Here is a 20207-nt window from a genome sequence, read left to right on the forward strand (position 1 = left end):
GAAGGAGGTTCAGGGTATGGAGGGAGCTCAGGATATGGAGGTGGCTCTGGCAGGAGAGGCTCCATCTCTGGAGGTGGTCACAGCTCTGGTGGATATGGATCAGGCTCTGGCAGCTGCAGCCCCCACAGTGGGGGAATGAGCTCTGGAGGTTGGAGCAGTTCTGGGAGGAGAGGCTCCATCTCTGGAGGTGGAGGAAGTTCAGGTCATGGAGGATCCAGCTATGGTAGTGGTGGGTCCATCTGTGGGGGAGAAGGAGGCTCAGGATATGGAGGAGGAAGCTCTGTAAGGAGAGGCTCCATCTCTGGTGATGGGGAAGGAGGAGGAAGCTCAGGCTATGGTGGATCCAGTTATGGCACTGGTGGCTGCATTGGTGGAGGAGAAGGAGGCTCAGGGTATGGAGGAGTAGGAAGCTCAGGTAGGAGAGGCTCCATGTCTGGAGGTGGTCACAGTTCTGGTGGGCTGGGATCGGGCTCTGGCAGCGGTGGGAGCAGTTCTGGAGGAGGAATCAGCTCGGGGTATGGAGAAAGCTCAGGCAGGAGAGGCTCCATCTCCGGAGGTGGTCACAGCTCTGGTGGGTACGGATCAGGCTCTGGCAGTGGCAGCTGCAGTCCCCGCAGTGGGGGAATGAGCTCCGGAACATGGAGTGGCTCTGGCAGGAGAGGCTCCATATCTGGAGGTGGAGGAAGTTCCAGTCATGGAGGAACCAGTTATGGCAGTGGTGGCTGCATTGGTGGAGGAGAAGGAGGTTCAGGGTATGGAGGGAGCTCAGGATATGGAGGTGGCTCTGGCAGGAGAGGCTCCATCTCTGGAGGTGGTCACAGCTCTGGTGGATATGGATCAGGCTCTGGCAGCTGCAGTCCCCGCAGTGGGGGAATGAGCTCTGGAGGTTGGAGCAGTTCTGGCAGGAGAGGCTCCATATCTGGAGGTGGAGGAAGTTCAGGTCATGGAGGATCCAGCTATGGTAGTGGTGGGTCCATCTGTGGGGGAGAAGGAGGCTCAGGGTACGGAGGAGGAAGCTCTGGCAGGAGAGGCTCCATCTCTGGTGGTGGGGAAGGAGGAGGAAGCTCAGGCTATGGTGGATCCAGTTATGGCACTGGTGGCTGTATTGGTGGAGGAGAAGGAGGTTCAGGGTATGGAGGGAGCTCAGGATATGGAGGTGGCTCTGGCAGGAGAGGCTCCATCTCTGGAGGTGGTCACAGCTCGGGTGGATATGGATCAGGCTCTGGCAGCTGCAGCCCCCACAGTGGGGGAATAAGCTCTGGAACATGGAGTGGCTCTGGCAGGAGAGGCTCCATCTCTGGAGGTGGAGGAAGTTCTGGTCATGGAGGATCCAGCTATGGTAGTGGTGGGTCCATCTGTGGGGGAGAAGGAGGCTCAGGGTACGGAGGAGGAAGCTCTGGCAGGAGAGGCTCCATCTCTGGTGGTGGGGAAGGAGGAGGAAGCTCAGGCTATGGTGGATCCAGTTATGGCACTGGTGGCTGCATTGGTGGAGGAGAAGGGGGCTCAGGGTATGGAGGAGGGTCAGGATATGGAGGAGTCTCTGGGTATGGTGGAGGTTCAGGGTATGGAGGAGGAAGCTCAGGCAGGAGAGGATCAATCTCTGGAGGAGAAGGAGGAAGCTCCTCTGGAGTTTGGGGATCGAGCTCTGCTGGCACTTGCAGCCCTGGCAGTGGGGGGGAAGGAGGTTGGGTTTGTTCCGGTGGGGACAGTTGTTATGGTGGAGGGACCTGTGAATACGGGACACCCAGCTGCAGAGATGAGACTGAGGAATCCCGGTCAGGAGGAGAGTGGTCTTCTCCAAGCCCAGCTTACTGGTCTGGCTATGGAAGCAGCTCAGGTTCCGCTGGAGATGCTGCCCACAAGTAAAATTTGGAAGCAAAAACTCACCAATGGAACAAGATGAAATTATTCCCCCTCATTGTTGGGGGCAATGGGACTTTCCTGCTGTCACCACTGGTCTGGACGCGCTGTGCATCATCCTGAGCTCTCCCTGCACAACCATCCCTGGACCTTCTAGGGATCCCACTCCTCTGCTGGATGCTGATACTGTGATGGTGTCCCTTCCTTGGGCTTTCTCAGACCTTTTAATCTCAGGCTGTGTGGAACTTTTATCTTTGGCAACTAAAAGCTTGAAACCCTGTCTGATGTGTTTGTTTTGGTCTTGGGTAGGGCAGAACTCTGACGTCTCTGATGAGACATTTGATAGAACTTTCTATATAAATGAATTAATGCAAATCTGATCCAACCACAGAAAAAAGCTTCTGGAAAAAATTTAAAAAGTGGAAGAAAGTGGCTGGAAAAGAATTACAAATGCAGACTGTCTGCTGTAAAAATAGGGTTTAGGGCCAAGTCCTTTATGTCTGGCCTGGCCAGTCAGGCAGGACTCATGGCTACACCTCAGATCCATCATTCCCTCCAGGAGTCACTCATTAAATAACTTGGGGGCAGATCCTCTGTATAGCGTTTTTTTTTTTTTTTTTTTTTGTCACTGCAGCTGCAGATGAAGAAAGGAGCAGAAAGTCTGGGAATAACAAAGTCTCATCTCACTTTTGGTTCCATTTCCCTCTGGAGTCCCAGGTTAAGGTGAGATGGGGTGTACCTGAGGAAACATTTCTTGGCCAGTATCTGATATTGGGGCTGTCCTGTGCAGGGTCTTGAGTTGGACGTGATGTTTGTTGTGTACCACTTCCAACTCTGGATATGTGATCTTATTCAGTGGTGGTTTTTATAACAGGAAGCAAGATATTCCCTAAATTTCTCCCAGAACCTCCTTAAAGTCCAATCAAAAGTTCTAACAAAGCACAGAGCAGCTGATTTTATGTCAAAAGTTTGTTCAAGTTCAATTTAATAATGTCACCCTTGTTTAGCGACACTCCACTGAGACTACTGGAGCATACCAATCCCATTGGGAATACTTCAAGTCCTTTCTACAACTGGAGGGAAGGAAGATTCTCTCTTTTGGAGAGAATTCCAACTGTGAAGAGTCCTGGGAGGGGCAGAAGGGTGATGGGGAGAGACCCAAATTTCTGGGAAATACACTGTGGAGACCCTTTTGCAAAGGGCTGTAGAGCCACAAAAACAACCACAGCATCCAATGGAATTATGGAACTATTTTGATAGGAAGTGATCTTTAATGGTCATTTTCCTTCATTGGGAGCGCCAAGAGAGCTGGAGAGGGACTTGGAAAGAAGTGATGGTACAAGGGGTGGGTTAGAGGACAGAAGAGGAGAAGGTTAGGCAGGACATTGGGAAGAAGTTCTTCCCTGTGAGGGTGGTGACGCCCTGGAATGTATTTCCCGAAGCATCCCCCATCCTTGGAAGTGTCCAGAGCCAGGTTGGATGGGGCTTGGAGCAGCCTGGGATAGTGGAAGATATCCTTGGCCATGGCAGGGAGTGGAACAGGATGAGCTTTAAGGTCCCTCCCATCCCAATTGTCTTGATTTACAAGACAGGTGTCTTCTAGGGAAGGCAGGAAAGCCTCCCTTGGAATGGAGAATGTAAACCCCCTTGTCATGGTTTGACCCTGGCACAGAGCCAGTGCCCCCATGAGAATACCCTCTCCCTGGTGTCTGCTGTGAGATGTGACCAGCAATAAGCAAAGCAGGCTCCTGCTTAGAAATAAAAAACTTTATTAACTAAACTACAAGAAAAGAAGAAAAAAACCACAAGGAAAATGAAAACCTTACAAAAGCATTTCCCTCCTCCCCCCACCACCAAATTTCCCAATGCAATACATTCCCCCAAATCACCAACTCTCAGTCCGGCACCACCCTTTAGAACACTCAGTCTTCAGTTCATGAAGAGGAGAGGAGTCCTTCTTGTACCATAGGCTTCCCTTGGAAACACGTTGAAACCTCGTGTGTTTCCATGTCACTCGGCACCGCCCGGAAAGTCCTTTTGCCATCGTGACATCTTCCTTCCATGCCCAGTGCTCTCACCACTGTGCATGGACCAGAGCTGCTTTTAGGGTTGTCTTTTAAGGATGCCTTGTCTCACTCCAAAAAAGGCACAGTCTCTCCTTCGGGACATCTGTCCCCCCCATTTTTTTCACCCCCTGGGGCCGAGGGGTACTCACACTGAACCCTCCTGGTTCTGAGGCACTGCCTCCCCCTAAATGCAGTCTCTGTGTCACAGGAGAAAAAAATGTTTCCGTCTATGGCTACACAAGAAAAGTCCAGCCAAAAGGCCACTCCGTCATCTCTCCCCCACTCAAGAGTCTTCTGCACTTCCCTCGTGGCCCATCCCTTCTTATCTCATCTCTTATCTCTCTTCTCATTCAGCTCCAGGAGGATCAGCATTTTTGCAAGGTCTCAATCATGTAAGGAAATGGTTAAAAATTTCAGTCTCTGCCTGTCCCAGAGCTCCGGCACTCCCACACTGCCCTGCCAGGCACCTTCTCGCTGCACTCCCCCCTTCTCCTCCTCGGCTGGCTGCTATCACATTCCATCGCCAGCTCTCCCTCTCTCTCTCCTGGGGGGGGTGGTGTGGCTGCCCGATGTCTCTTGGTGCTTCCACCCTTCCATCCTCAAGGGCCTCCTCACCCCGCATCTCTGTCCAGGCCCAGGCCTACCGCATGGCTGCCCCACCCCTGCCCAGCAGCAGCAGCAGCAGAACGGGGGAGGAAGATCCGACCTCTTTGCCTCGAAGTCCCAAGAGAGCTTCCCAGCTTCCCAGGGCCGCAGCTCTGGTTTTTAACCCCTGTGTGTTCTCAGAGGTGTGTCCGAACCCCAGTGGCTACATCAGGTGCCAATATTAAAATCTGAGCACCCATTGGTTTGACTACAGCATCCCAGAATTCCCATTTTCCGGTCAAACCAGCACACCCCTCCCTCTGTATTATTATAATTTTGAAATTAGAGGGCTCTCAGGCAAAGATAAGAGAGAGGAATAACAATTCTTTTAAAATGTGGGTGTTAGAACGGCAGGTGTTGCTGCCTATCCCCTGTCCCCAGCAAGACTTTCCTGTGAAAAATCAAGCTGAGTGAACATTCAGGCAACACAGTCAAACCTCCACTCAACACTCACTGCAGCTGGCTTAGTGATAGAGGCAAGAAAGGCTCTTTTGCAAGGTTTTATTCCAGCAGGGTAACACAGTCATTGAAGGACAAACCTGGGGAAAGAGGATGAACCATGCGGAGCAGCCAGCTTATAAAGGGGAAGGGGTAGAGGGCAGAGCTAAGGGCTGGGCGGAGGGGACTGGCCTCCAGGGGAAGGGGGGTAGCCACCAGGAATGCCAAGCCAGTGACAGAGGAGGGAGAAACCAGAGGAAGTTGCCACACCAGCTCCATGGGGGAGTCTGTTTTTCCCTTTGGGAGGGCTAACTATGGTAAGTAGTTAATGTTTCCAGGGCTGAGTGCTTGGGGATTGACCAAAAGGAGAGAGTTCATGGGATGCTACAGTTCTTTACTGGTGTATATAATAAAGCAAACAAACAACAACCACTCCGGCACCAACACCAAATAGAACCCGAACCCAGTCCCAGCCTTTGGGCTGTGGCACTGTCCTAGGGTGACCTTATGATGCTTGTATCCCCATTCCTGTGTTCTATTTACGCTGGATATCATGTTCTGTGCCTTCAGGACTGGCTCTGAAGAGCGAATGGTTTGTTTCGGTTTTGCTCTCAGCCACTCCCCCACGGCTGGCAGGACACAGAGACAGGGCAGTACATGAGTGCTGCTTTTGCTTTTTGCTTGGCTTTTCGCTTTGCTCTTGCTTATGCTTTGATCCTGCTTTGCTCCTGCTTTGCTCTTGCTTTTTGCTTCTGCTCATTAGTTAGTTTAGCTAAGCAGTCCAAATTCTTCCTGGACTGTTTTTCCTTTCCCTTTTTTGGACCTACTCAAACCTGCTCTGGACTGGGACCTGGGAAACACCAAGAGTTTGCACCTTGCGGCTGCAGTAGCTACCCCAGCACAGGATGGACTGATAACAGAGCAACTACCCTCAAGAGAGACTTTCTGAATTTGTCATCTTTTTCAGAGCGGTGACAGAGTGGTGTCATCTGGTATTGTTAATTTTGAGTGTTGGGGGGTGTTTTACTTGTTAAATAAACAGGTTCTTTCCACTTCTCTCTGGGGAATCTTTCCCGAACCGGTTGCGGGAGGGGCTGTGTGGGTTTGCTTGCTGGAGGGGCCCCTTTGAAGGTTTTCTCCCAAATGTGCCTTAAACCAGGACAGGCACTTTCTGTTTGGTGCAGTTCCCAGCACGGCCAGCAGGGGCGCTGCTGGCTCCCGGCGGGCAGGGCAGGTGCGGTGATCCCCGCGGGGCTGCAGGGGGCGCTGTGGGGCGGCGCGGGGAGCCCGCGGCAATGGCGGCTGGGCCCAGATGGGGAGGATGGAGGAGAGGGTTTGCTCCACAAACCCCGCGGCAGCTGAGCCCCGTGCCCCAACAGGACTCTTGGGAGCTGGAGGATGCAATGGAAGGGATGAGCAGAAATCCCAGGGCAGTGGACGAGATGTATCAAAACTCCACAATAATAGCTGGAACCTGCGGGATACCCTGGCAGGGCAGGGGTATGCAGGGCCTATTGTAAATGTAGGGCCACTGATGTTATGATTAGAAAAGTTGTCAATTTTTTAAAGGGTTGCAGAGTTCACAAGTTAAACCAATTGCTGCCAAGTTGGAGTTCTAACTATTTGTGGTTAATAATGTCATGTTGTAATCCCCTGTTGTTAATAGTTTTCCTTTAGTTACCTGTTCTTGATGGTTAGAAATCCCCCTTTGTCGAGTATCACCCTGCTGCTTCCTGGAAGACGGCACCCGGGACTGTGAGGAGGAGGTGACATCGGGGTTGGCATGCAAATGAGGAAACCCCTCGCCAAATCTAGCAGGAAAAACCCCTAAAAACAATGAGCCACCACGGAATTAAGAGATCGAAGTGATGTCTAGACATGAAGAACAGAATCCAGTGTCTGCTAAGACCATTTTACCCCTCAACCTAACCTAAAAATATGTCGGCTAGAAAGAGGATCTCGAATGTCAAACTGAAAAACCGGGAATCTCCTGGTGCTCTCGTGAGGACGGAAGCCCCAGCTCTGCCTGCAGACCAGCGGACACAGCTGCACTCTTCCTCCTCCTCAGTGCCATTCCTGGGAGCAGCGGCGGCGTGAGAACAACCCGTTGGTTCTCCCCACCCGAGCTGATTTATCTTCTGCCCTGTTTATTTCAACTGACAAAGGAAGGAATGATGAGGAGGACTCCATCTTATCAGAAGGCTAATTTATTACTTTATTATACTACATTATATTAAAGAATACTATACTATACTAAAGAATACAGAAAAAAATACTTATTGAATGATAAAAAGATAATAATGAAAACTTGTGACTCTTTCCAGAGTCTCAACACAGCTTGGCTCTGATTGGCCAATGAGTCCATACAACTCACACTGGCATCCAATCAAGCAATCACCTTGGGTGAACAATCTCCAAACACATTCCACATGAGCACAACACAGGAGAAGCAGATGAGATAAGAATTGGTTTTCTTTCTTTTCTCTGAGGCCTCTCGCTGCCTTTCAGCTTCCCAGGAGAAAAACCCCTGGGTGAAGGAATCATGTTCAGAGAATGCGAATGCCACAGGGGCCCAGCAGCAGAAGAAAGGATCCCCGCTGGGTTATAGTGGTGGCAGTGAACTCCCTTCTGCAAGCTGCAGATCCAACCATGCTCCCACAAAGCCCAGCAGTGAGAGAGTGGCTGCCCCAGCCCCATCTCTTTTTAACTGCCCCCATTCTCATGGTATCTTTGCTCCCTTCCCCCCAGACAAACTCCCAAAAACCAGAGGAGTTCCTTCTCCCCATCTCAAGAGCCCAGCCATCGGTGCTTCTTAGCAGCTTAGTGGGATAAATTCCACAGGTAGTAAGGAAAGAACAAGAAAAAACCCAACCCCCAACACCAATGCATTCCACGTTTCCATGTGGAACCACAAAGGGCTAAACCAAACTCGCAGCAAAGTCTGGAGGCACTTTGGAATCTGCATGAGGGAGCCTCAGATGTTGTAGTTCAAAACTGGGTCTCACCTGGCTCTCACCTGGCCTCACCTTCATGGCTCTCAAGAGCCTTCATGATCCAGGTGAAACCTCAGCATCTAAATGAAAGCCACTCTGCATCATCACAATTCTGTTTTTAATCCAAGGGATTAGGTGTTAATTCAGGCAAAACTTCATCTTTTAGGATAAAAAGTGGAGTAATTCTGCACAGTCTGGATGGTCACAGGGCTTTGGTTTTACGGATAAATTAATTATGCAGCCAGGCTGTTTCTCATCTCTAATCAGAAGAAATAATCTTTAATAAATAATAAGAATATTGGATTATTAATAAAAAGGATTGATGATACAAGTATATAATTAATTTAAAATAATCTGATTAATGACACAATATTATGTTGACAATGAAAATGAGTATTGAAAAAAATTATTGATAATAAAGATGTATGATAATAAAAATATTGAATAGAATAGAATAGAATAGAATAGAATAGAATATATAATAAAATATTGAATGCAAAAAGATTGGACTAATATAATTATCCTATCAATAATATAATTATCTGATTAATAATGTAAATATTAGATTATGGATTAAATATTTGATTAATATTAAGCTAATAATAAATGTATCAGATTAATAACTAGAATATTGGATTGCCAACAAAAAATCTGCTTAGTAAAAAAAATTGGAATTATGATAGAAATATCTGATTAATAGTAAAAATATTTTATTGATAGTAAAAATACGAGTGCTGTGGTCAGGCCTGAGTGTTTTTTACTGATCCCTTTTTTAGTGTGAAAGGACAAAAAGGAAGAGAATGGGTAAGAAATGAGCACCTCTGGAGGAATTGCCGCATCCCATGCATGCCTTTCCCTTGGAGGGGATGAGTCACCTGCTGGGGATCAGACACAGCCTCTGCTCCAGGTGCCGCCAGACTTTTGAGGTTCCGAGGAGAGCTGAGAGCAGCAGCTGGGAACCCCCGAGGGGTTCAGTGCTGTTTACACACTGGGAGTGTCCCAGGTACCGCAGGGGAGGCTTGGGAGGGAATATCCAAGCCTGTTCTGCTCATCAGCCGAGCCATCAAGGGCTGCCTGGTTTCTGGAGACGTGTTCCGGCACCTCCTTCCATATCCAATTATACCTGTTGGAGTAGGAGGGCAAAATCTCATCTGGCATTTGAGTTGCCTAAAAACACCATATTTTTTAATATTTATGGTGGTTCCTTTCCTCCGTGAGCTTTTGATCTGCCTCCGGCTGGTTCTGCAACAAGAGCGTCTGGCCCACTTTAGGACTTTGGACCACACGGATTTAAGACCAACACCGAGTTTTAGGTCATTGGACCACATGAATTTAAGAATAAGACCAAATTTTTGGGGTTTAGACACAAGTTTAAATTCAAGTTTTAGGTCTTGGGACCACAAAATCTTAAGACCAACACCAATATTCAGGTCTTTGGACCACACAAGTTTGAGATCAAGGTCAAATTTAAGGTGTTTGGACCATAAAAACTTAAGACCAAGGCTAAATCCCAGGGGTTTGGACCACAGAGATCTAAGGCCAAGTGCAAATTCCACGTTTTCAGACCACACAAATTTAAGACCAACACCAACATTTAGGTCTATGGACCACAGAAATTTAAGATGAAGGCTGAGATTCAGTTCTTTGGACCATTCAGATTTGAGCAGCAGTGATCAAGCAGATTATTTTCTTTCCAGTGCCAAAGCATATTGAAAAATGTGTTGAAAGCATCAAAAAAAGATGCAACGTTGATGTTTTCAGCTGCTGGCTCCTCGTTGGCTCATCCCAAAGTTCACAGAACAACAGAATATATCCTGAGCTAGGTGGGACCCACAAGGATCATCCAAGTCCAGCCTCTGTTTCAAATGCCAATTTGAGATCACCCGTGAAAATGTCATGAGATTTACCCCATAAGGCTGCAGACATGTCGAGTTCTGGCATTCAGGGGCTGAGCTGAAGCCATGAGAAGAAGAGGGCGCCCCAGCTGATGTCTTGATGTGCGTTTTTCATCACCATGGAGCTGTCAATGCCGAGAGAAGGAGTTTGCTGACACCGTGTGCCCAGGCAGAGCAGGAGCCTCTGGGAGTGCTGGTGGATGAGCAGGATCTCAGCAATGGGGGGAGAACAGGGAGAAGGGAGGAGCTGGAGGAAGGTCACTTCTCTTTGGAGCTGGTGGTGACTCTGTCTCGTTGCTGGTTTTATGCCAGAGGCTCACATGTGTTGTGCAGAACATCCCAGGCTGAGTCAGCCTCGGAGCATGAGTCCATGGGCAACGTCTGCTTCCATGGATTGAGGACCTCGTTGTCCAAGTGCTGGCCTAAATATTATCCCCCCTAAATATTATCCCCCACTGCTGTAACAACCTCTTGCTTGTGGTGCCCTGGGAAGTTCCTGAGTGTTTCCAGGGAACTGGCTCATCCCATGGAAGCACAGAACCATGGAATATCCTGAGCTGGGAGGGACTCACAAGGAACTTTGAGTCCAACTCCTGGCCCTGCACCGACATCCCAAAAGTCCCACTAACTACAAAATCCCACCTCCTGAGAGCATTGTCCAAATGTTCCTGGAGCCTCCAGGCCATGTCCATTCCCTGTGGAGTTTGGGCAGTGTTCGACCATTCCCTGGGTCTCGTCTTTTTCCTCATATCCAACCTAAAGCTCCCCTGGCACAGCTTCAGCCATTCCCTGGGTCCTGTCCCTGGTCCCCAGAACAGAGATTGGAGCTGTCCCTTGGGATGAAGCTGCAGCACTCAAAGAGTCTCCTCCCAGGCTCCTCCAGCCAGACAAACCAACCCTCAGCTGCCTCTTGTGTGGCCTCTCCAGACCCTTCCCCATCCTCACAGCACTCCTTTGGGTGCTCCAGGATTCTCCAGGATGCTCCTGGCACCCTCAGGGAGCCAAGCAGGGGCCCAAATGCATGAGATGTCACCATCTAGTGGGAGGAAAAGGTTGTGCTGTGCTAGGATGGAGCTGGTCTTTGCCCCAGTTCTCCCAGTCTGACTGGTGGAGTTTTTTACATCTTTGCTGTGCAGATGTGACCAGAACAAGACGTTCCCTCCTGATTTACTTTGGCAAAAAGCCATGAAATTAGTCATGGCTGTATTGTAGCACCATCAAAATTGTGGGGCTCATTGCTGGGCCTCTTTCCAAAATTCCTGGTGATTAGAAGAGCACTGGTGAGCTGTGATTACCCTGGTACACAGGCCACATCCAACCCTCCCTGTCCTGGGAGGGAGCTGCAGAAAGGGGACTGCTCTGGCACAGATACACCGAGTTCCCCCAGCTGGGTGGGAGAAGTGGATAAGGCCTGGTGTGCTTCAAATTTGGGGACCTTTGGCTGTCCAATGAGGCATAAATATTTTGTCTCCTACAGCAATTTGTGTGGGATGGGGTAGAACTGGGATAGGGAGGCAGAGCTGATGTTGTGGCCCTGAAAGCTACAGCCCAAGGGTGGCATCAGGCGGCCCCAGGTACCTTTTGGGGACTCGGAGTCGTAAGGGGTCAAGTGAGCTGGGAGCCAGAAGAGAGGGGGATCCAATGGATGAATCTTTTGTGACATCCAGGGCTGTGAAAACCCAAATTCAAAAGTTTGGCTTAGAAAAGTAGAAGAAAACTCAATTAAACCATCCATGACATTTTGCAATTTATTCTGGGAGGACAGCCTGGACCCAGCCATGAACCTGTTGGCTCTGGCCACAGGAAGGAAATAAAGACTCTATGTGAACTCTTTCTTTGTTTGAACAGCTCCAAATTTTCAAGGCAGGTGCTGTGAGAACCCTGGTCAGGGCCCTTGGGGTACCTCAGGAGTACCAGGAGGGGATTCAGCAGAGCCCAAGAAGAGACAAGCTGGAGGCACAAAATGAAGCTGAATCAGAGCAGCTCCAGGCCAGAAGTCCTCCCCTGGGCTCCAATCCTGCTCTTCCAGCTGGGAATGCCATGGACGCTGCCTCTGTTTAAATGAAACCTTCAGACTTCAATTGCTGCCCTGTGTGGGTGTAATTGATAGCGCTGTCAAGAACCCCTAATTAAGCTGCTTGTCTTTCCAGCTGCCTCATCCTATCAATTATCTCCCTTGCTGGGCTGAGGGCAAAGTGTTCCAGAACAGAACATTTGCAAATAATGAGGGACAGGAAACCGTCAGCATCAGCTGCTCTTAGAAACAGAATTCCAGCAAGGCTCCTGGTAACCAGATTGGTTTTTCATCAGTTTTCTTGTGAAAACTTCTTTGAACTGAAAAAATAATTTAAAAATTTAAAAATTCCAGAAAAACCAAGGAGGGAAATTAGCAGGGGAAATATTATCCCATTTCTAGGTGATTTAAAATGCTTGAATGTTTAATGGCCACAAAAACACTGACCAAGGTTTGAGCCTATTGAAAAAGTTCAGGATTGATCTGGCGGAGTAGCAGAGGAAAGTGATTTCTTCTGGGTGATCTGAAATGAAACCTTCACCACTTTTTGTTTTGAAAGAGACTTTGGCAGGAAGCCACGAGCAGAGAGATGGAATCTTGGCTCCACCTCTTGGGCTCTCAGCAGCTCTGTGAAACTTCTCAGCCTTTTCTTCTCCACTTGTCAAGACACTCCAATAAATCCCTTTTCATTTGCCTCGAGCTATCCCGAGGGTTTTAATTACAAGCTCCCATATAAAGGATAGTGACAAGGAGGAGCAGATGGATTAATAAGGAATTTTGCAGGATACAGGTTGCTTTATGCTCTGCCCACCACAACCAGCTCAACACTGCTCTCAATTAAATAATTAACCAGCGTCCAATTAACAGACTTGGGATAGAGCCTCCTAGTTTCAAAGTTTTTTATTGCCTTCTCCATGTCAGTCTTGTTCTCCAGGTGTTCTCCACAAGCAAAGCCAAAGACTTAACAAGAATCACAGAATCATGGATCAAGTCGGAAGGAAACTTAAAACTTGTCCAGTTCCACCTCTGCCATGGGCAGGGACACCTTTTACTTCCAGGGTGCTCCAAGCCCCATCCAATTTGGCCTGGGACACTTCCAGGAATGGGGCAGCCACAGCTGCTCTGGGAAATCCATTCTGGGGCTTCCCCATCCTCACAGGGAGGAATTCCTTCCCAATATCCCACCTATCCCTGCCCCCTAGCAGTGAGACGCCATTCCCTGTGTCCTGTACCTCCATCCCTTGTCTCCAGTCCCTCTCCAGCTCTCCTGGAGCCCCTTTAGGCACTGGAAGGGGCTCCAGGGCCTCCCTGGGGCCTTCTGTTCTCCAGGCTAACACCCTCAGCTCTCCCACCTTGTCTTCATGGCAGAGGAAACTGTCCTTGGAAGAAAGAAACACTCTCCAGGTGATGTGGTTCAACAGGAAACAGGTTTTATGGGATATGCTGTGGTCACCAATAGATGTTCAGATTTTAATACTGGCACCTGGTTTGACCACTGGGATTTGGATACGCCTCTGAGAACACACAGGGGTTAAAAGCAGAGCTTCATGTGCTGCTGGCACAGCTCGGCCTGCGGCGGGAAGAGGAATCCAGCTGTTTGTAGGAGCTTGTAACCCTTTGTGGACAATGAAAACTTTGCAGAGCATTGACCTTTCCTGGAGGGGAGATGGAGTGAAGGATGAAGAGGGAACTGAGCGAGTGTTGAAGGTCTGAGCAAGGGAGAGATGTGAAAAGAACTTTGGGTGGAAGAGATGGTGGAATGGCTCTTTGGCTGGACTCTTTTTGTAGCCATGGACAGAACCATGTTTCCTTGTGATGCGGAGACTGCATTCCAGGGGGAGGCAGTGCCTCGGAACCAGGAGGGTTCAGTGTGGGTACCCCTCGGCCCCAGGGGGTGAAAAAATATGGGGGGGACAGGTGTCCCGAAGGAGAGACTGTGCCTTTTTGGAATGGGACAAGGCATCCTTAAAAGACGACCCCAGAAGCAGCCCTGGTCCGTGTTCAGTGGTAAGAGCACTAGACATGAAAGGAACAGGTCACCATGGCACAAGGAAGGACTCCCCTCCTCTTGATGAACTCTTGATGAAGATTGAGTATTCTAAAGGGTGGTGCCGGACCGAGAGTTGGTGATTTGGGGAATGTATTGCATTGGAGATTTGGTGGGAGGAGGAGGTTATGTATTTGTAAAGTTTTCATTTTCCTTGTGTGTTTCTTTTTTTCTTTCCTTTGTAGTTTAGTTAATACATTCTTCTTTATTTCTAAGTGGGAGCCTGCTTTGCTTATTGCTGGTCACATGTCACAGCAGAAACCAGGGAGAGGGTATTTTCATGAGGGCACTGGCATTGTGCCAGTGTCAAACCATGACACCAGGCCATTTCCTAACCTGTGTTCACTTGTTCTCCTTCATGTAAGGAAGGAGAGCAAACTAACCCAATAAAAGAATCCGAGCCGACTGCATTTACACCTAGAGAAATTCCACTGGATTGCACAAATGTTCACTTGTATTGTATATTGAAACTTCCTAATTTCTACCAGGTACTACAAACCCCAGGAAAAGCCCAAATTATTCCTCTTCATCAAGCAAGCTCCACTCCTAATATGTGTGTAAAGGAGGAGCACAGATGTATCAGGGCAAAGGGATCCTTCTGGGTTGTGTCCTCTCCTCCATGGTGAGCACATCCTTCCAGCATGAGCCAGCAGCTGTCAGCTGGGTGAGCTTCCCATGGGAGAAGATTCTTCTCACCATCCTCTGCTTCTAGTGGTTTGACCCTTGGCTGAAGCAGCACTTTGGCCTCCTGGCATTGTTTGGGAGAGGCTATGGAACCTGGAGCCATGGACAGAGACTCTGAAACAAAAAGGGATGGAAATGGGTTTGTTCTGGGCTCTGGGGAGGTCAGGGGTGCTGGGGGACCGGTGGGTTGGTCAGCAAATGTGGAGGTGCTCACCTCGTGCAGGTCAACAGGGACCTCCTGCAGCCCCTGGATGTGAAGGCCAACCCTGAAATCCAGTGGATCTGAAAGCAGGAAGAGGGAGCAGCTGAATGGCCTCCACAGCCAATTTGCCTCTGATTGACAAACTGAGAGTTGAGAGAAGACTTTGGCATTCCACACTTTGGTATCTTTTCCTCTCCACGGCAGTTCATGAGCCTTGAGCTGGTTTTGGTATGTGTGACTCCAGTGCCATGACCAGAGGTTGAGCACGTTATCTTTTTTTAATCTGATTTATACTTTTAAATACTCTGATGAACTGCATCTGGTTTTATTATTAATAGTGGGAGGGGACTGTTCCTCCAAAGTGTCCAGAGGGGCTTTGGCACTGTTGGCTTCTTTCTTCCATGGTCTCCTATCCATGAATGAGGGTTTCCACTTTCAGCCCATTGATACAGATTTATTTAAAAGTTTGGTGTTTTGTTAGCTGCCACAAAGGCTGTGCTGTCCAGGGCTTCCTTGGGGAGGGGATGAGCAGCAGGCTCCCTTTGCTCTAGGATTCATGGAATCATGGAACTACAGAATATGCTAAGTTGGAAGGCTCAACCCATGAGGATCATTGAGTCCAGCTCCCGGCCCCATGCAGCACACCCCAACAATCCCCACCATAAATGGCTTGGCTTGGGCTGAGATGGACCCCAAGGATCATCTAGTTCCAATCCCTTTCCATGGCAGGGACACCTCCCACTTGATTGTAGGCTTAGGAAGCTCCCATTGACCCCCTTTTTCCTCTCATCCTGCTCGATGAGCCTGGGGACTCTGACCAGAAGAGCAGATTCTCTGTATCCCCCTCACTCCTGTAGTCCCAGGAGGAGTCATCCCAACAGGCCTACCTGAACAGGTGGCTTTGCTCTCTGAGTGCAGGGGAAACTTGCAGAGCAGCAGAACAGGGTGTTGGCTGCCTGATGGGATGTCCTGTGACAGCAGGTGCTGCCAGCCCAGAGGGACATCAAGGATGTCTTGGGCAGCATTGCCTGCTGCTGGTGGCAGTGGCTGGACTCACTGCAGTGGCAACAGGACCAGGTGGAGGCCAAGCTGAGCCACTCTGAGGAGTTTGTGCAGGAGTTCAGGTGCCAGTGAGTGAGGAGAAACTACCCTTGGGGCAGGAGATCCAACAGCTGCACTAAGGGGACTCTTGGCTTGGGCTGTACCAATAGACTTCCAAAAAACCGAGATAACAAAGTCTGTGATTCAAAGGGCTAAGACTCAAACAGCTGAAATCCAAAAGGGTGACATGCAAAAATCTGGGATTCAAAAGGCTGAGATCCAAAAATCTGACACCTGAAATCTTGAGATCCAAGAGCCTGAGATCCAAAAGTTTGAGATCAAAAGGTTGAGATCCAAAAGGATGAGATCCAAAGCACTCTGTCCCCTCAATATCCACTCAAACAAGGTCTCCATTCTTGGAATGACCCCTTCACTGGTCTTCTCTCTTCCCCACCAGATATGAGCAGGAAGTGCACAGATGCACTACTGCTGAGAGCAACTGGGTGTTGCTGAAGAAGGTAAGGAATTGGGATCAATGGAAGGTTTGGGTGCAGAGATCCAAGGGGTTTCCTCTGATCCACTCCTTGCAAGGCAAAGGGCAGGTCTAGAGAATCTTAGATGTCCTTGGACAGGTGTGGGGTGTGGAAAAAACATGCCACTGAGAAAATACTTCATTCTAAAGTGGTGGTTTTTTGCTCCTCATGCTTGAATGATGATGGTTTTTCAGCAAGAACTCTTCAATGATGGATATATTCTTGGGGACCCCTTAGCTGTTGCTGGTCAGGAGACAACTGAGTTTCTCAAGCAAAATTTCTTACTCCAAAAATATAATGGAATTGCCTTAGATCCTTGTGTAGGCATAATTTTTACTCCTAAATGTCTGGAAACTCTTTCAAGATGTGGAGTGTGTCCATCTGACCAAGGCAGAGCTGGAAGCAAGGGTGGAAACCCTAAAACAGGAGGTGGAGTTCCTGAAATGTATTTCTGCTCAGGTAGGGACGCTCCTGTCCCAACTGTTCCTCATGGCAGCTCTTCCTCCCATCCACTCATTGTCTATATGAATTTAGGCCAGATTAACCAATCAAGCTCTTTTTGGGAATCCCTGTCAGGAAGATTTTGAGATTTGAAAAAAATAAACCAAACCCAGTTTCAACTCCTGGGCTGTGGCTCAGGTCAGATTCTACATGGTGGCATTACTCCACTGAGGTGTGAGATAAGAAATCCTGGGACAGGGATGCTCTGGTGACTTAGGGCTGCCTAGCACAGCTTTTAGGAAAAGTGAGCTGGAGAGAAGTGCCTGTGATGCCTCTGTCACTGTGAAAACGGGCAACAGCTGAGCCCTGGATAGGGGGGCATCCTCAGGGGCATGGAGCACTGGCGTGACGGTATAGCTTGGAAAAGCAAATCCCAGTTGGAAGCATTGTACTGAACCAGGGTAGGTCTGGTGACAGCTTCTTAAGCCTCTCACTGTCAGAAATAACAGTGCAAAAGTGGTGGGATTTGGTTCCTGTCTTCAATAAGTGATTTCTGGATCTAATTTCCCCTTTCTGATAAACTCTGTGAGTCTCAAAGCTGGGAGAACACCCCTGGAACAGAGGTGATGGCATGTGTGAATGGGGAGTTGTAGGAGAATCAACCATTTTCTGCTGGCACTCTCAGGATCCATAAATAATCTTCTCTAAACTGAGTTTAATTCACTCTGGAAAGAGACTCAAGGCTCCTATCTAAGCCACAAGTATCAACTCCCAGCTCTCTCCTTCCTTACTAACAGTTCCAAGAGCTTGAGGAGGAGAAGCGCCGGCACTTCAAGAAGCTGAAGTCCCACCAGCAAGAGATGAAAGAGCTGCGCTTTGTGATCTAGAGGAGGCAGTGTGACCTGGAAAACATGAAGGATCAGGTGGGAAGGATGGGATTTAATGTCGGGATCCTATGTGTCACATCACAAGCTGTGTTTTCTACACCTTTGTGGCATCTATAAAAAAATGGGGACAAATTTCTTAGCAGGGCCTGTGGCAATAGGACAAGGGGCAATAGTTTTAAACTGGAGAGGGGTGGATTTAGATTAGACTTGAGGAAGAAATTCTTTCCTGTGAGGGTGACGAGGTCTTGGAATGGATATGCCAGAGCAGCTGTGGCTGCCCCACCCCTGGAAGTGTCCAAGGCCAGGTAGGATGGGACTTGGAGCACCCTGGGATAGTGGGAGGTGTCCCTGCCCATGGCAGGGGTGGGACTGGATGAGCTTTACTGCCCTTTCCCACCCAAACAATTCCATGATCCCACGAGTTCTTTCATCTTTATCAAAGTGAGTTGCCTCACACTGGCTCCATTGGTCTAAGGAAGTTCTTCCCAGAGCTAAGCAGGGAAGAAGGATTATCTCCCAGCCTATTTTCTGCCGGATCCTTTTGATTATTGCAAAGAGCTAATTGCACCAAATTAGATCATGGGATTAGCTACAGCTCTCAGAAAATTGCTGAAATTGCTTCAACAGGAATTCTGGCTTCTGACATGGATTCAAAGCATTCAACGCATGGGCAGAATTATGACTCACCAGTAATTCAGCACCTGTAGAAACTGGTATAATTTCCAGACCATCTAATTCATTATATAGTTTATAACGGGAAGCAATGGGAAACCTTAATTATTAGTTCCAGTTAGGGCAGAGTATTGGTATCCTCCAAAAAAACCTCAAACCCGTCTGGCAGTGCAGGGACATGTTCAGACTTCCTGGAGTATTTTATAATTGATTATTGATTTTGGAAATGATTAGTTTTCCTAAAAAAAAAAGCCCTGATGCCCCCTCAGTTTGAGACTCAAAAAATAAGCAGGATTTTTTCTTTTAAAGGTAAGAATGATGAGAAAGAAGACGCAAAAAGGCAGGATGTCTCGTCCCCCCAGAAGGTGTCATTTTTGCAAACATCACCTGGTGACATTGAGCAGCACGGGGGTCATGTTCTCAGAGATGCCTGGGGGAGGCTCAGTGAGCTGCAAGATGAGCTCCAGAAGGCCAAGGATGAGCTGGCATGGATGCTGCAGGATTCCCAGGAGCTGTGGAATGCCAAGATGGCCCTGGATATTGAGATTACAACCTACAAGACCCTGCTGGAGGGTGAGGAGAGCAGGTGGGCTCCATCACAGCTGTGTGTGGGCAATGCTCAGTCCCGGGGCTCCTCCTCCAGAGCCCCAGGAGGGTGAAAAGTGCTAGAAATGCTCATTGCATCATGGATAACCTTGTGACCTCCTTCTCCTCTGGGATCTGCCTTGGGAACCCTGCAGGAGCACGTAAGTAAGAGAAAGGTTTTCAAATTTCCTTACAAAATTGAATCATCTCACTGTGGCTTGGAGGGGGAGGAGAAGAAGGAGGAGGAGGAGAACGAAGTCTATGTCCTCCCCGTGAGTGACTCCCGTTATGTTTACCCACAACAGTGAATTTCCATCAGCTCTGGGACTGGCCTGGGATGAGGGCTTGGACAGCTCAGAAGATTCAAGTCCTCCTGCAGTGCTGCATCCCCACCCCACGACATTTGTGCCCTTCATGGAGGATTTACCTCCAGAAGTGTGGCTGGCTCCAAAGTGAGGAAATTTATGCCTGGTGCTCCTGGCTGCATCCCCAGGAGAGAGGAATTTAGGGCTAGAGCTGGGGGCTCAGCCTTTCCAGACACTGGGGCACTTGGGAGGTGTGGGAAGAGCTGCAGGGCTGCCAAGAGCTTGGGTAGCTCTGCTCAGCCATGAGGGATGTGTGGACCAGGGGTGAGGATTTCAGCTGGACCTCCTTGTCCCAGGAACGGCCAGATCTGAACTTCAGCTGTGAGGGTGGTGACAAGCAGGATTTAGGGGCTAAAGCAGAAAAATGAAAGTACTGCTCCACTTTTAGTGCTAAAAGTAACCTCAACTCCACCTCAACATGAGGGAGGGGCAGACTGGGTGTGAGAACAGTGGAGCATCAGGAAACCACATCAGAAAAGCTCCTCCCCTGGGATCACATCAAAAAGGGACACTTGGAACATTGAAATCCCCCATATCCTTTTGATTTCCATTCTTTCTTTAAAGAGTTGTTGGTTGTGTGATTTTGAGTGATAGGGGCACTTATCACTCAATTCCTGTTTCCCTTTTATTTTTCCTCATTAAACCTTTGCTATCTCTGTGCCAAACAGTGTGATTTAATCCAGAATCTTTTCCCTAAAGTGTTCTGGGAAGTGTTTCTGGAAAAGGAGCTCATAACGTCTCTCTGATGTAGCTTTAGGAGACTTAGTGGAGTTTTGTGGGGGGACACAATAGGTCATGGAGAGGAAGGAAGGATTTTAGTGATGTCCTGGGAATGACTG

At 48.8% G+C, this 20207-nt stretch overlaps 1 pseudogene; it reads left to right on the top strand.

Annotated features, from left to right (window-relative positions):
• Positions 1-307: 307 nt before the first annotated feature.
• Positions 308-19459, top strand: LOC128950314 (keratin, type II cytoskeletal cochleal-like; annotated as a pseudogene).
• The last annotated feature ends 748 nt before the right edge of the window (positions 19460-20207 follow it).

The sequence above is a fragment of the Melozone crissalis genome, unplaced genomic scaffold (assembly GCF_028551555.1).
Source record: "Melozone crissalis strain CALT ecotype California unplaced genomic scaffold, PUWL_Pcris_2 ptg000537l_1, whole genome shotgun sequence".
NCBI lineage: Eukaryota > Metazoa > Chordata > Aves > Passeriformes > Passerellidae > Melozone > Melozone crissalis.